Source organism: Lissotriton vulgaris, chromosome 2_1 (genome assembly GCF_964263255.1).
Source record: "Lissotriton vulgaris chromosome 2_1, aLisVul1.2, whole genome shotgun sequence".
NCBI classification, from domain to species: domain Eukaryota; kingdom Metazoa; phylum Chordata; class Amphibia; order Caudata; family Salamandridae; genus Lissotriton; species Lissotriton vulgaris.
The window spans coordinates 535,798,936-535,813,709 of NC_141687.1; positions in this window are offsets into that span (position 1 = coordinate 535,798,936).

Here is a 14,774-nt window from a genome sequence, read left to right on the forward strand (position 1 = left end):
TTCAGGAGGGGAGTCGTGAGTGGTCCTGCCGGGCGTTGAGGAGAACTCGAGCTGCTATAGGAGCACATCCCGGCACACCAACAGCAGGTGAACTGGGTGACAACCAGAAAATGACCTGGAGACTGCCCAGCAAGAGACTGAGAGTAAGCCACAAGCATGCACGAACAGAGTCTCATGTCTCATGTTTCTCAGCGTGTCCATCATGCCACTGTCACCGACGTCTTAGTAGCCCAAGACGTCCATGTGCAAGGATGCAGATGCCTTCCCAAAGGAAATGGAAGCACCTGGCCACCCCCACTTTTGGTGATCGACTCAAGAACGAAGACCTGGAACCATCACGGAAAGTCGTCATCAACTGTTGTCCAGATTCACCACAGGGCTGGCAATTCTACACGTCAGTCCTAGTCAAATCCGTCAAACACTACTATCTACAGTACTGATTGACTGGAATCCTACACCGTTGCCACACCATCCGACAAGAAGAACCAGAGGCTACCTGCTAACCTGTCTCACACCTGAACTGCGGCCGCGATAGCATGTCTTGACCAAGACTCCTCCACCACTGAGGTTTGTGCAAGCGACTAGGTACTGGCTCCTCAGTAGTCTTGCAGCTGCCCACATCAGCACACAAGCATCCCCAGCACAGCCCACAAGCAGTCCCGTAGCAACCCCGACAAGGGGCCTCCCCAGGCGGGAGAGTTGGACTTTATATTGCCCCACTGCTGGATTACAGGATACAGCGAAGTCTTCTAACAGAGACTTCAGTCAATAAAGCCAATCCAAACAGGCTTTATTCGACAGTCGTCATAAAAGCACTCAACATTAAATCAGTTTATCATACATAATTAAAAATGACCTGTTTGGTAATCCTAATTACATACCAGTAATGAATGAATTTCCAATAAAAGATAAACTCAGTATTTACAATAACAATATTTTGTCTAGATTAACGAACAGAGGAACACAGTTAAACAGATTATTACTTGGGTATTTTGACCTGGGGTTAAATAGAAAACTAAAATGTTTCATAATGATCTCTATTTCTACGTCACTAGGACGATAAACTAGCTGGATACAATTAGTATACGCAGATCATAGGGATACAGCTTTAGATCTTATTGCCCACGCCCACCCTCAGAATTTTACTACTCCTAAGGAAATAGGAAGTAGCGTACTGGTGCTTATAATTCTTTCCACTTCCGCACACTTGCTAGTGCCCAGTAGCTTGCATATGAGCCTCAACCATACTCTTCGGGGGGCCCACATAAGCTGGGCAAACAAATAGCATGTGTGCAATAGATTCTGTGTGGGCCATGCAGTTAGGACACTTTTTATCACATGTTTTAGACTACCTTAATGTTAAGGATCTAATGGGCAAATAACCCACCCTCAACTGAAAATACAATTTTCTATCGAGTGGTTTAGATATTGTGTCCCAATATGCTTCCAAATTAGGAGTGTATTTGAATTCCAGAAAGATCCCTGTAAGTGAAGATCTCAGAATATTATATGTGTCCGTCTCCCAGTATTTCTCTTTAAGAATCTTCTTTGAAGGGAAGCAAGCATTGGCTGGATCCTCCCAAAGTACTTTCATACCAATTTCGCCCAGAACAACAGTCGATAAAGCAACACCTTTGTGAACCTTCACCATGGATGCCAACCATGCTACTGACGCACCCTGTTTTAATTAACAGTTAGAACCCACCACAGACCATCCTCAACGTCAGCGAAGTGGAGCAACTCCAGACCAAAGGACATGTTCCCACTGGTATGCTTCCGGAGTGCAGCTGACGTCTTCAAGCATTCGTGTCCTGAACCACTCAGGTTAAATTAGGAGTGCAAGCAAAGATTGTCCTATACAGTCAGAGTCACCAGCCCCATGTCTGCTCTCTTCTCGCTGCCCGACTTATGAGGCTGATGGACTCTGTGGTGTTTAGTTCACTGTTGTGTACCCCCACATGTTGGACTGGTATTTTGTTTTGCTCTTCAATTAAGTTAGGGAGGAACGTAGTATCTTGCTAGACACATTCTAGTGTCTCAGCAAGCACTGATATTTCCAGCCATCAAGGCCGTTCTTGTGGCTCAGCAGGCACTGGTATTTCCAGTCACTCCCTCGAGGGCTGGACACACATGCAACTCACACCCATCCATCACAGGCATCAGGGGTGACTGCTCTAGGCCAGTTCCAGTACAATTCTACTGTGTCCGTGTGGTCCTTTGGTAGCATGTGGGCCAAGTGGCCCACAACACTACAGGGAGTACAAGAAAATTTGTAATAAATAGTACTCGGCAGGACAGCATGTTGGTAGAGTCTGAACCACACTCAATCGCAACATCGGGACACAAGCCTATTTCCAGGTCAAACAGGATTACTTTAGAAGCCATCCCAGAGTCATTGGATGACCATCCAACTACTCTAGACGTCACTTTCACGTCCTCAGACATCATCAAGCTCTTGAAGTTATCAGCAGAGCTTAGAAAAGTGAGCCAGATGATTTGAGGATGACTTGAAAATGAATACCCGAAGACTTCATGAGATGGGATTGGTCCTGATGATTAGAGGATGCGCAGTTGATGAGTTCTCAAGATGAGATTGTTCCTGATGATTTGAGGATGCTTTAAAGATGACTATCTGATCACTTTATAGTCCCTCACAAAATGAAACTGGCCCTGATGGTTTGAGGAGGGTTTGCTTATTACTTCAAGAGCCTTTCCCTGTTTTTGTTTAATTTTTGCTACAAAAAATAAGCCTTGTTGATAATTCCAGAATTATTTGTTGATCAATGAACAATGAACACCGTTTAGCTATTTCACAAGTTTTCATTTACTTTTAAACAAATGGTGCTTCATACAAATAGGTTGTTGGCACACCAGTTATAGACTGTTGTATGCTGCCTTCCTGGAAGTAGGTATTTAATATTAACATAGTACATTTATAAAAAGTCACTCTAATGGGCAGTCTCTCTACCCTAACTTTCACTCTGCCTTCTTTCTCCCGCCTATCTCTGCTCTTATTTCTTTTTCCCTGCAGCCTCTTTGCTGAGTTCATTTATGATCATAATATGTTTTTTTTCTTCTGGAGTCCGATGTTTTGCAGCTTCAAATTGAATGACAGGGTGATGAGCATCTGGCATAGTAACGCTATTTCTTTAGTCAACATTCTGTACTTTTGCACGGTATAGCACAGTCAATGCCATTTTTTTTGCAAACTTCCTATAAGAAATACGTGCACACATATAGAATGATTTTTTTCCTGTGTGGGTGTCGGAGAGCACTGGATCTTGCCTTGAATTTCCCATCTTTTGGAAAAGTATTGGCATATATTGAGTAGTCCAGATTTTTCCTTTGCATTCTGGTACACGTAGTCCGGTGTATAAAATCCCGGTTTATAGGCACCAGAATACAAAGAACAAATCTTAACTAAATGAATGTCAAGCTCCTGTTTTATGGTGTCTAATAATCTTGGAGCTCTGAAGTGCATATTACTATGTAATAAGGCAGACACGGTGCACTGCTTCTTTTTGGTTTGACTCCCGTGCAGAGCAAATTACGCGGTTCTTTGGTCTTGTTAGATGAAAATATATCTATTAAACAAAACACCAAGAATGACAGGTTACCAGTACAATATGGGTTTATTACACTACTGTAGCGAGGATCAGTCACAACAGGAGAGTTCAGCTCACCTCAAGGAAGATACAACTCGATGTCTCTGCCCCAGCTTAAAATCAGCTGTATTTATTCCTCCAAACCACAAGAGAAAAAAGTTACAAGCATAGGATGTACGTCACAAATAAGTAGATTAAAATCAGCCGTTACAACAATTTCCTGAAAACAAATCACAAATAGATATGGGCCACATGGCCCTCGCATCTCTTACTGGCGGAAATAACGTCAGTGGTTTTCCTATTGTCAGACTTAAAACATTATTAACAACTTTTTACACACATCTGTTTTCTTGTGAAGCAAGTGATTATATTTTTGCCTAATGCTTTTGGGCCACGCTTATTTGACCTCTGACCTGTGGTTTTATTCATCATGCCTAGCATCGTGTAAGTGTGACATGTGGTTTTCAACTGAAGCAACATCCATGTCATTATGAGCAGTGGAAAGGCTTGCACCTGGGCCAGTCCATCCTGTGTGCTTGCTTAATTTATGTGTGCACCCATTAGTAACACGATTACAAAAGACATGATTGACACCTTCCAGCTCAGTCTCTCTAGCAGATAGGCTTATGGTTTGTGGTTTTTGTAGTTCCAATGTTTAAAACACTATTGGTTTCCCAAGTCTGGAAGAAGATATGATTTATGCTTCATGCATTAGCTTATCTTTGTGACTGCAGGTCATTTCATGACCTTTCAACAAACTCTGTGACCTGATAAGTTCAGCTAAACTCATTGTCTTTTGTAACATGCTTTTTACTGACCTATTTCTCGAGACCTGGGCCTGTATTTCTATTGAGGCTTTTAACTTGAAACTTCTGCCTAGAAGTTGCAGGCCTAAACTCTGTGTGTGTTTGTACAAAATGTATCCTATTTTTGCCTATATCAGAATGTTCACAGGGAAGACACAGGCTCAGAAAGAGCCAATATTGCTCCTGAGCGACCCCACACAGTACATACAGTTTGTTACTATTGACTGGCACCCACCGCCTTACCTTATCGGATCAATACTTTGCTTCACCTTAACTGTGGCAAGAGGACAGAGAGCTCTATGGGTCAGAGGGACACGTTTGATTGTCATGGCGCATTAGAGTGCTGCAGGGAGTTGGTAGGCTGGAGCAGCAGGTAACTCACAGCACACTACAATGCATCAGACCACTCACTGCCTGTCACTGCAGTCCCATCAACGGATGCACAGGCTGCACCTTGGCTGCACTGAATACCTTTCCTCAATTCCTGCCCATAAGCCACTCCACGCTCCACAACAGAGTCGGGCAGGCTTAGGAAACCAGGCTGACAACTAATTGTCTGTCAGCAATAGATTCTCAAAATCGGATGTTTACAATCGTAAATCGGGAGAGATTTGGCTCGAAATCGGTAGTCTCCCACCTGAATTGGGAGGGTTTACATAAATGTCCTTGTGCTCATTCAAAGCGCTTCAATACCTCAATACCTTTCGTTTGATTACGCGCTAAATTAATAACTGGAAAATGGAAATACAGGGACACGCATGACCTCTGACTGCCTCTTAGTTCAGAAATGTCATCAGAGCGGGGCCAGAATAGTTTCTCGGGTTTATGTTTTAAAACGTTCACTTTTAAAAGACAGCACATAATAGGATTTGCTAGGGTAGATGTCATCAGCGCATAAAAAAGATAAACTGTGGTGACGGTCTAGTTCCTCCCGTAGGGCGGAGACCGGAACCGGACGGGCGGCCATTTTAGATAGCAGCCGAGCCCGATGTATTGAGAGCATTGTCCCGGCGCTCTGAGTGACTAAAGAGCTTAAATCTTTACACCAGGCTCTAGAGTAATTAGTTATAAGCTAAGGGGCGACTTCCACAATGGCGACGAGGCGGGATGCACACGAAGCGTGACCCAAGAAAAGAAATAACGGAAGAAGGAACAGAAAGAATTGCAGAAAGCGCAAGCCCACATCGCAGAGCACTCAGAGCGCGGCAGAGGGTGCGCTTTGCGCAAAACCACAGGAGTGGGCAAGAGCCACACCAGCAACACGCCAAGCCGGCGCAAACACGGAGGCCAAACGACCAGCAAGGGGGCAAGGTAGCAGCGGAGCGCACCAGAAAGTCGAGCCCAGCTGCAAGCAGAGGAAGAAGCCTCGGGCAGCGTAAGGGAAGGAGCACACAGCGCCAGGCAACGCTCCACGCTCAGAGTCACGAGGGCGCCAAAGTGCAGCCGCTGCCTAAACCCAAAGCAAAGAAAAGAGCGACAAAAGGGTGAACTGGTCTAGGGGAGAGCCAATAACCCTGCCAGGGAAGTAAGAAGGGTAGCAAACCGGGACGCCCGAGGAGCAGCAGACAGCGACGATGACAGCCGGGCGCAGGAGGGAGCAAGAGAAGAAGGGCAAGCACCAGGAAGCCTGCCCAATAACAACGGGCAAGCCCGAGCTCAGCCAAGGGGCAACAAAAGGATGGCTGCACCCTCCACTTCACTCACCAGCATGGTGCCGTTCCTGCCTAAGAGAGAAGAACCCACGATGCTGTGGGAGGACTGTAAGAGGTACTTTCTCAACTAATTGTCGGCACTTGAGGACGAAGGCGATGCGGAATTCTTCAGCCCGAGGAGAAAGAAGATACTCCTGCACAATCTAGGGCCGGAAGGAATAAGAGTCTACGACAACATAGTCAAGAAAACGAGGCAAGACACGGACACGGAGGTCTTCAAACATGCGATAGAAGATCTAGATGCGCACTACAGACCAGTTGTGTGTGTGGCCATAGACAGGTGAAATTTCTTCCAGAGGAAGCAGGAGAGCGGCGAGACTATTGATGAATATGTCGCTGCACTACAAAAATTGGCCGTAACATGCAAGTTCGGAGACCTACATGACGAACTGGTAAGAGATCAAATTATAATGCACACATCGAATACAGCGGTACAGGAAAAACTATGGGGAAATGGAGATGCTCCCCTCAAGGAGGTATGGGCCTTAGTGAAGAAAGCAGAGCTGGGAGGAGCTTCGCAGGCAAGCAAGATGGCCGCGTAAGCTCGGAGCTCCGGAGACCCTCCGACCCTCCGCATAAATCCTGGAAGAAATCCTGATCCACGGTGGTGGATTCTAATTGGCGAATGGTCGTAGACACAGGATCCACTTTCCGTTTCCAAATCCGACACTCCTTGACGAAGTTACGTCGTGTCGAACTCCGGTGCCAGGGGCGCACCATTGTCCCGGAGATGGCCGACGGCTGCGAAGACGCAGGGCATGATCGCTATGCTGAGTGAGCGCCTCCTGTTTCAGCTGGCGGAGCGAACGTAGCCGTGGAGTGGCCTGCTGCTGACTGGACATTTGCGGTGGCTACGCTCCGCATTCGCTTGAGTGCTTGCAGTGATCTCGGAGTGCCACCCTTGGTTCTGCCTAGATCCAACATGGCTGGCAGGGGTGATTCTGATAGAACGGCGAAAAGGGCCAGCAGGAAGACGGTCCAACCTCAGACCAACAAGATCGACCGGTACGCCCAGCAAAGGACCTCGCCAACTGTTACCGCTCAATCTAAAGACTCTCTACGTGCGGGCTCACCCGACGGGTCGGAGCCCACGCTCCGTGACATCATGGGGGCTATCGCTGGCATCAGAACAGAGATGCACAAACAGCACGAGGTCCTGGCGCACAAAGTGGACACCCTGGCGATCGACCTCAACTTGATTAGGGCCGACCTTGGCAAAACAAACGATAGAGTGAAATCGCTTGATATTAAAACTGCCAGCCTCACGACCGATGTCTCGGACTTGCAAACGGAGGTCCGCAATCTGCGGTGGGTCAATGACCTGTTCTCAAGGCGGCTGGAGGACTTTGAAGGACGTGCCAGGAGGGTGCGGAGGAGTCAGCCGCCGACCTCTTTGTCGAGGACCTGATTAAGACTCATCTGGCCCCGGCGGGCCTCAGCCACTTCTTTTCGGTCGAGCGGGCCCATAGAATACCGGGTGGTCCCCCGAAGACGGGCGTTGCACCGAGGCCCATCATCGCCCGCCTGTTCAACTTTAGAGATCGAGATGTGATCCTCCAGGCCTCGAGGCGACATGGGCCCCTCAAGTTCCAGAACGCGGATGTTAACTTTTACCCGGATTTTACTAGGGCTGTTCAGAGACAGCGCCAAAGTTTTGCGGGAGTGAAGCCTCAGAGACTTGGGGCTGAAATACTCCATGATGTTCCCCGCTAAACTGCGCGTTGAACGTGATGGCCGCGCTCTGTTTTTCGGCATGCCTGAGACTGCGAGTGACTGGCTGGACACTTTGCCGCACCGACGCGAGGAACAGGAGGAACTTTCCGAAGGTGCCTCTGGAGGCCCCGATCGTCAGGAGTAGTACTTATCACACTAACTTTGTCGGTCGGTGTGCCTGTTGACTATGACCTATAATGCCAAGCTGTTGCACTTTATTTGGTCTATCCTTTTTCTTCCATAGAGGGTGGCAGGGGGGGACTACGTGGACTCCTTTCTCCTCTAGGGTCTTCTTGTAGCTTAGTTTATGGGGCGACAGGCACACTGCTGGTTGGGGGGGCTTTTTAGTCTACTGCAGGGGTGCAGGGTGGGGGGTGGTGTGGGGGCTGGTCTTGTGTGTTTTCTTTGTTTCTTTCTCTCTTCTCTTAGGCAATGTATTGTATGCTCTGATTCGTTTAATGCATCGGTGGGGTCGGTTGGGGTCGGCGAAGACTTGAGGTACGACGATGGGGGGGTAGGAAATTGAAAGTCCTGTGTTGGAATGTTAATGGCTTGGGTGATCGTATTAAGAGAGGGGTGGTACTGCAACTGTTCAAAAGACATATGCCTGATGTTGTTCTGTTACAGGAGACACACTTGGTGGGGAATACATGCCGGGCGCTCAACAGGAAAGGTTTCAAGATGGTGGCACATTCAGGGTTCTCTTCGGGGTCCCGGGGGGCGGGTGTTATGGTGCGCACGTCTCTCCCTTTCGAGATTGACTCCACTATCGTGGACGATAGGGGGCGGTATGCTGCCGTCGCAGGGCGGTGGGAGGGGCGTGCCTTGGTTCTGGTTTCGGTTTATGTTCCCCCGGGGCTGCAAAACAATACTTTTCGGGACCTTGGGAGTGCCATTTTGGGCCTGCCTGCGGGGTTGCTTATTGTGGGAGGTGACTTTAATTCGGTCTGCTCCGGGACCTTGGACAGACATCCGCCTAGAGACCTCCGTAGTTCACAATTGTGGCTGCCCGACTTCCTTGATACTATGGGGATGGTCGACTGCTGGAGACTCCTGCATCCCACCCAAAGCCAATACTCGTTTCATTCTGGAGCACATGGTAGCCTCTCGAGAATAGACTATGTCCTTGCCTTGGCTGCCCACGCGTCGGCTATCTCTGAGGCCCGCCTGTTGGCGAGGGGCATCTCGGACCATTCCCCGGTGTGGGTGTCCTTCGACTTCGACACTGTGGTTTCCGAACGGCCTGTTGTGGTCAACCCGTGGTACTTTCGGAATCCAAAGACGCGTGGACTCTTGGCTAAGGCTATCGAGCTCTATTTCACCGAGAATGTTGGGTCGGTAACATCAGCCGCCACCTTATGGGAGGCGTTTAAAGCGGTCTTGCGTGGTGAGGCCTTCGCCCTCATAGCGGACGTCCGCAGAAACAGAGACGCCGACATGGTGCGCATTGAGGCTGAGATCACGGAGCTGGACTCTCAATTGGAGGCGGGCCCCACGCCCGAGCTGCTCCATGCTTTCTCTCTTAAGCAACTGGAATATCGTGACCTTGCCACCGACGCTGCTATTGTCATGGGTAGAGAACAACAGGGTCGGATTTATGATGTCGGTGACAAGGCGGGCAAGCTCCCAGCTTGGCTTGATAAGAAGGAGAGAGCCAGTCGCGTAGTCCCGGAGGTGCTGGGGGACGACGGTTTGCTGGTTACTGACCCGCGGGCAATCGTTGAGTCATTCTCGGACTACTTTCGGGGCGTTTACTCTTCGGTCTCGGACCGATCTGAGGCCGACTCGTGCACTCTCCTGGCAGATATTGATCTCCCGTGCCTGTCGGAGGCAGATCGTGACGATCTGGACAGGGACATTACTGCGGACGAGGTTGCCCTCGCCATTTGCTCCCTAAGGTCTGGCAAGGCGCCTGGCCCCAATGGTATTCCTGTGGAACTTTATAAAATCAAACCGGAAGTAGTTTCCCCGCACTTGCGGAACATGTTCCTGGAGGCGCGGGAGGCAGGCATGCTTCCCCACGACCAGAGGTTGGCCACCATTGTGGTTATCCATAAGGAAGGGAAGCCAAGAGATTTGTGCAGATCATATCGCCCCATTTCTCTGTTAAACGCGGAGCCTAAGATTCTAGCCAAAATGCTCGCCAACCGACTGATTGGCGTCATCGGCGACTTAGTGCACCCGGACCAATCGGGTTTTATTCCACACCGCAACACTGCTCTTAACCTTCTGAGACTTCACGGAGCCCTGGCTAGGGCCCACATGCTTGAGGAGCCGGCTGTCCTGGCGTCGTTGGATGCCACTATGGCTTTTGACTCCCTTTAATGGAGTTACCTGTGGGCAGTGTTGGCGAAGCTCGGCTTTGGTCCGGAATTCGTAGGGTGGGTCAAACTTCTCTACGCCGGTCCGTTGGCTAATGTAGCGGTCAATGGTCGAGTTTTGGCACCCTTTGTTCTTCAGAGGGGCACCAGGCAGGGTTGTCCTCTGTCACCCCTCCTGTTCGCCCTTGCACTCGAACCATTGGCGGCCTGGCTACGCACCCACCCTGACCTACATGGCATCCGATGGGCCCCTGACTTCGAGGATCGGGTGTCGTTATATGCAGACAACATCCTTTTGTATCTAACTTCCCCTTGCAAGTCTCTCATTGTGGCCTGCGACGTGCTACGACTCTTTGGGCAGTACTCCGGCTTGGTTATTAACTGGTCAAAGTCGCATTTGTACGTTCTGAAAGGAGGGACGCCTCGCCTCCCGAGAGGCTGCGGCATAAAGGTGGCGAGACGGGGATTCAAATACTTGGGGATTTACATCTCCACTGACCCTAAAGCGCGCTATGAGAATAACCCGCTTCCCCCTCTTCTCCGCCTTCGGCGAGACGTGGAGGGATGGCGTAAACTTCTGCTTTCTCTGCTTGGGCGCGCGGCGCTGTTCAAGATGATGTCCTTGCCCAGATTCCTCTACGCCTTACAAAACACTCAGGACCCGGTCCCGGCCCGATATTTTGGTGAGATTGAGAGCTTGCAACGCGCCCTACTTTGGGATGGTCGGCCCCGCATTGCTATCACGAGGCTTACGCTTCCGTGGTATGATGGGGGGATAGCGCTGCCTGACGTGCGAAGATATTACTGGGCCTCCCAGTTGGCGGCCATTAATCATGGCCTATATGGACCAGTGGATAATCCGGGATACGCCATGGATCGGTGGCTTCTGGGTGGTGGGAAATATCATAGGGCATTGTACACGAGGTCTCTTGATAGGCGGATGTCTGGACCAACGAAAACTGCTGTACACATCTGGAGAGCGATCACAAAGGCACAGGGGTGGAAAGACAGGCTTACAAAGATGACCCCACTCTATGATTCTGACATACTGGGTAAACTATGGCACACTAAAGGCTTTGATAAGTGGGACCTGATTGGCATTTCCATGGTGGAGGACATGCTGCTGCGAGGGGAGGTAAAGTCTTTTGCCCAACTACGGACGGAGTTTCAGCTGGGTGAGACGGAATATTTCCGGTACGCTCAGCCTCGACATGCACTATTGTCCGCCATGCCAGAGGGTGAGGTGACTCCCGACAGTTCTCCCTTGGAGGATAGGGTACTGGATGGCCATATGCCGGACAGTGCCATCTCCTTGACATATAAGAAGCTGATCAATGTTCGCACAGATCTCCTCCTGGGGGTGAGAGATCAGTGGGTACGGGACGGGATAGAGATTGACGACGAAGACTGGCAGTGTGCTGTGTCATCCCCCAAGGAGGTCGCTATTTCCTCCCGTCTTCGGTTGGTGCAGCTAAAGATCTTGCACAGAGTCTATGTCACTGGCCCCAGGCTTATACACATGGGACACTCTGCTGATGGCCTCTGTAGGCATGGTTGTGGTGCTCTCGCCACCTTCATGCACATCATTTGGGAATGCAATGCGATAGCTTCCTATTGGAGGCAAGTGCACATGATTATGAGCGAGGTGACCGGGGTGGAGGTACATGCGGAGGCCCGAAGATGCCTCTTGAATATCTGGGGCCCGACAGACTATAACATTGCCCAGACCCAATGGGCGACCCTTGGGTATATGGTCGCGAAACGGGACATCGCACAGATGTGGGGAGCAACAACAGCCCCGAAGGTGGTACAGTGGAAGGCCAATATGGATTGGTGTATGTTCCGGGAAAGACTGTGTATGTTGCCAGGGGTAAACCTAAAAAATGGCAGAAATTATGGGGGGCTTGGAATGAGTACAAAGGTGACATTTGCATACCTCCAGAACCTGCTCCACAGGAAGAACACTTGTCCCCATAGCCTATGATTCCAACTGACGGTTCGATATTGTTGTTATCCTGTGTTTCCCTCGCCCACCGCTCTTTGTATCTCTATTGTACTGATTGTCACTGTGGTCATTGTGTTAGACCGGCTCCTTAACTACGCCTCACTGGACATTGGTCTCATTGCCTTATTTCTTAGCGCCCGTTTTGGCGCCTTTTTCTGTATCTTTCCTTCTTTCTCCTTTTGTTACAAAAATTTTAAAACGTAACCTTCATTCGTTCTGCCATACTGTTTCTTGCACTTTGATTTTCTGCATTCCGATTTGCTGCCTAGCCTCCGGGATGTAAGGCTGAATAGCTGTGTGCACTATTTGAAAATATAGGTTTAAAAATAAAAAAAATAAAAAAAGAAAGCGGAGCTATCCAAAAGATGCGCGGAGGCGGAGCAGGGTTATTGGCAAAGAAGGACACGGCGAGCAAACAAACAGTGTGCAGAGTGATGGTGAACAGCAAAGGGGACAAACCCAGACAAGGGGGCCCTACCAGAAGCCAATACTCAAAAAGAAGCCAGCCGAATGCAGGAGCGCAGCAGAAAGCGAGTGGGGAAAAGAAAACGAGTTGTTACAGGTGTGGAAGCGCATCACATGTGGGCAACGACAAAGTGTGCCCAGCGTTCAGAGTGAAATGTGCGTACTGCGGAATATTTGGCCACTATGAAAAAGTCTGCAGGAGGAAGCCCAGAGGGGCAGCGGTCAGGTACGTCGACCAAGTCAGTGCTGACGAAGAAGAGGCGCAAAGAGGTGAAGAGTATCTGGAAGAGGTACTCTACATAGCGGATCAAGTATTGGATGCGGACTGCAAGGGGTCCAACAAACCGGTACTAAAAATGAACATTGGAGGAGTGGTAATCGACATAGTGGCAGACTCGGGTTCTCCTATCACGATCATGCAAAGGAAAGTATGGGAAGAAGAATTTCTGGAAACGATAAGGAAGGAGCTACATCCCATGGATTTGAGGCCGGTCACCTACACAGGACAAAGGATACCCATGTTGGGGTATTGCCCCTTATTGTTTGAATTCAGAGAACCTCAAGCCGACTGCAAACTGTATGTGTCGGAAAAGGGGCCCTCGGTGCTCGGATGGAAGGACCAAGGGGCCTTAAGTATCCAACTCAATCCAGGAGGAGTGGAGAAGGTGATGCTTACGGATACGGAACAAGTATACAAAGGAGAGGCATGGAAGAGAGAATATCCAGAAGTATTCAGTGGAGAGATAGGAAAATTAACAAAGTTCACGCACATGATACACTTGAAGGAAGGAGCCAAACCTGTGAGCCACAAGGCCAGAAACATACCGTTCCGATGCAGGGAAGCAGTGCAAGAAGAACTATAGAAGACTGGAGAGAAGTGGCATAATAAAAGCCATTGAAAGTGCTGAATGGTTATCACCCTTGGTGGTAGCACAAAAGCAGAATCGGAAGGTGAGGCTGTGCGTGGACCTCAGAGAACTCAACAAGAACATTCTAGTTGACAAATTTCCGTTGCCACGCATAAATGAGATGCTCACGAAGACCAAAGGGATAAAGTGGTTTTCTACGGTGGATTTGTCCTCAGCATACCATCAAGTAGAACTGCACCCCACATGCAGCCACCTCACATCCTTTATAACACCGTTCGGGTGTTACAAATTCGTGAGGATGCCATTCGGACTAGCATCAGCGGCAGCTGTCTTCCAAAAGCTGATGCATAAGATGTTCCAAAAAGTAGAGGGAGTACAGTACTTCCAGGACGATAAACTGATAATGGGGAGATCGAAACCTGAGCACAATGACAAGCTACATGCAGTACTGGTGATACTGAAGAACAACGGACTCACAGCTGAGTGGGGAAAATGCAAATTTGGAGTAGCATCAGTGACATACCTAGGACACGAAATCAGCGAAAAAGGTATTGAATCAAAAAGGGCCAACTTGGCGGCGATAAAAGATGCACCGGCGCCCTCCAGAAAGGAAGATGTCAGGTCGTTCCTAGGGATGGCTGAATTCTACAGCAAGTTCATCCCACACTTTGCAACAAAAACCCACCACCTACGGCAACTACTGAAGGAGAGAAACGGATTCAAATGGGACAAGGAAGAACAAGAGGAGTTTGAGGCACTAAAGAAGGAAATGAGCGAGGCCATACCACTCAAAGGTTTTGATCAATCTGCAGCATCAATACTGACCACAGATGCCAGCAACAGAGGACTGGGGCGGTACTGATGCAGAAATCCAACACAGGAGAGGTCTCTACTGTCTGCTTCACATCGAGAGCCTTGGTGCCCAATGACGAAAAGTTCAGTGTAATTGAAAAAGAGATGCTGGCCGTTGTGTGGGCGATGGAACGCTTTAGACAATTCCTATGGGGAGCAAAGTTCTTGGTGCGCACGGACCAAAAACCTCTGATAAAAGTACTCACCTCAACTGGACATGCACATGCAACACCGCGTATAGCAAAGATGATGTTAAGACTTCTAGATCATGTATACGAGGTGGAGTACATACCGGGTCCCAGGAACAGGGTCGCTGACTTTTTAAGCAGAGTGGTAGCAAAGGAAGGAGTGGACGAACAAGAACCCCCCAGAAGGGAAAGGTACATGGTTGCAACCATGCAGGACATGGAACAAGTAATCAGCGAA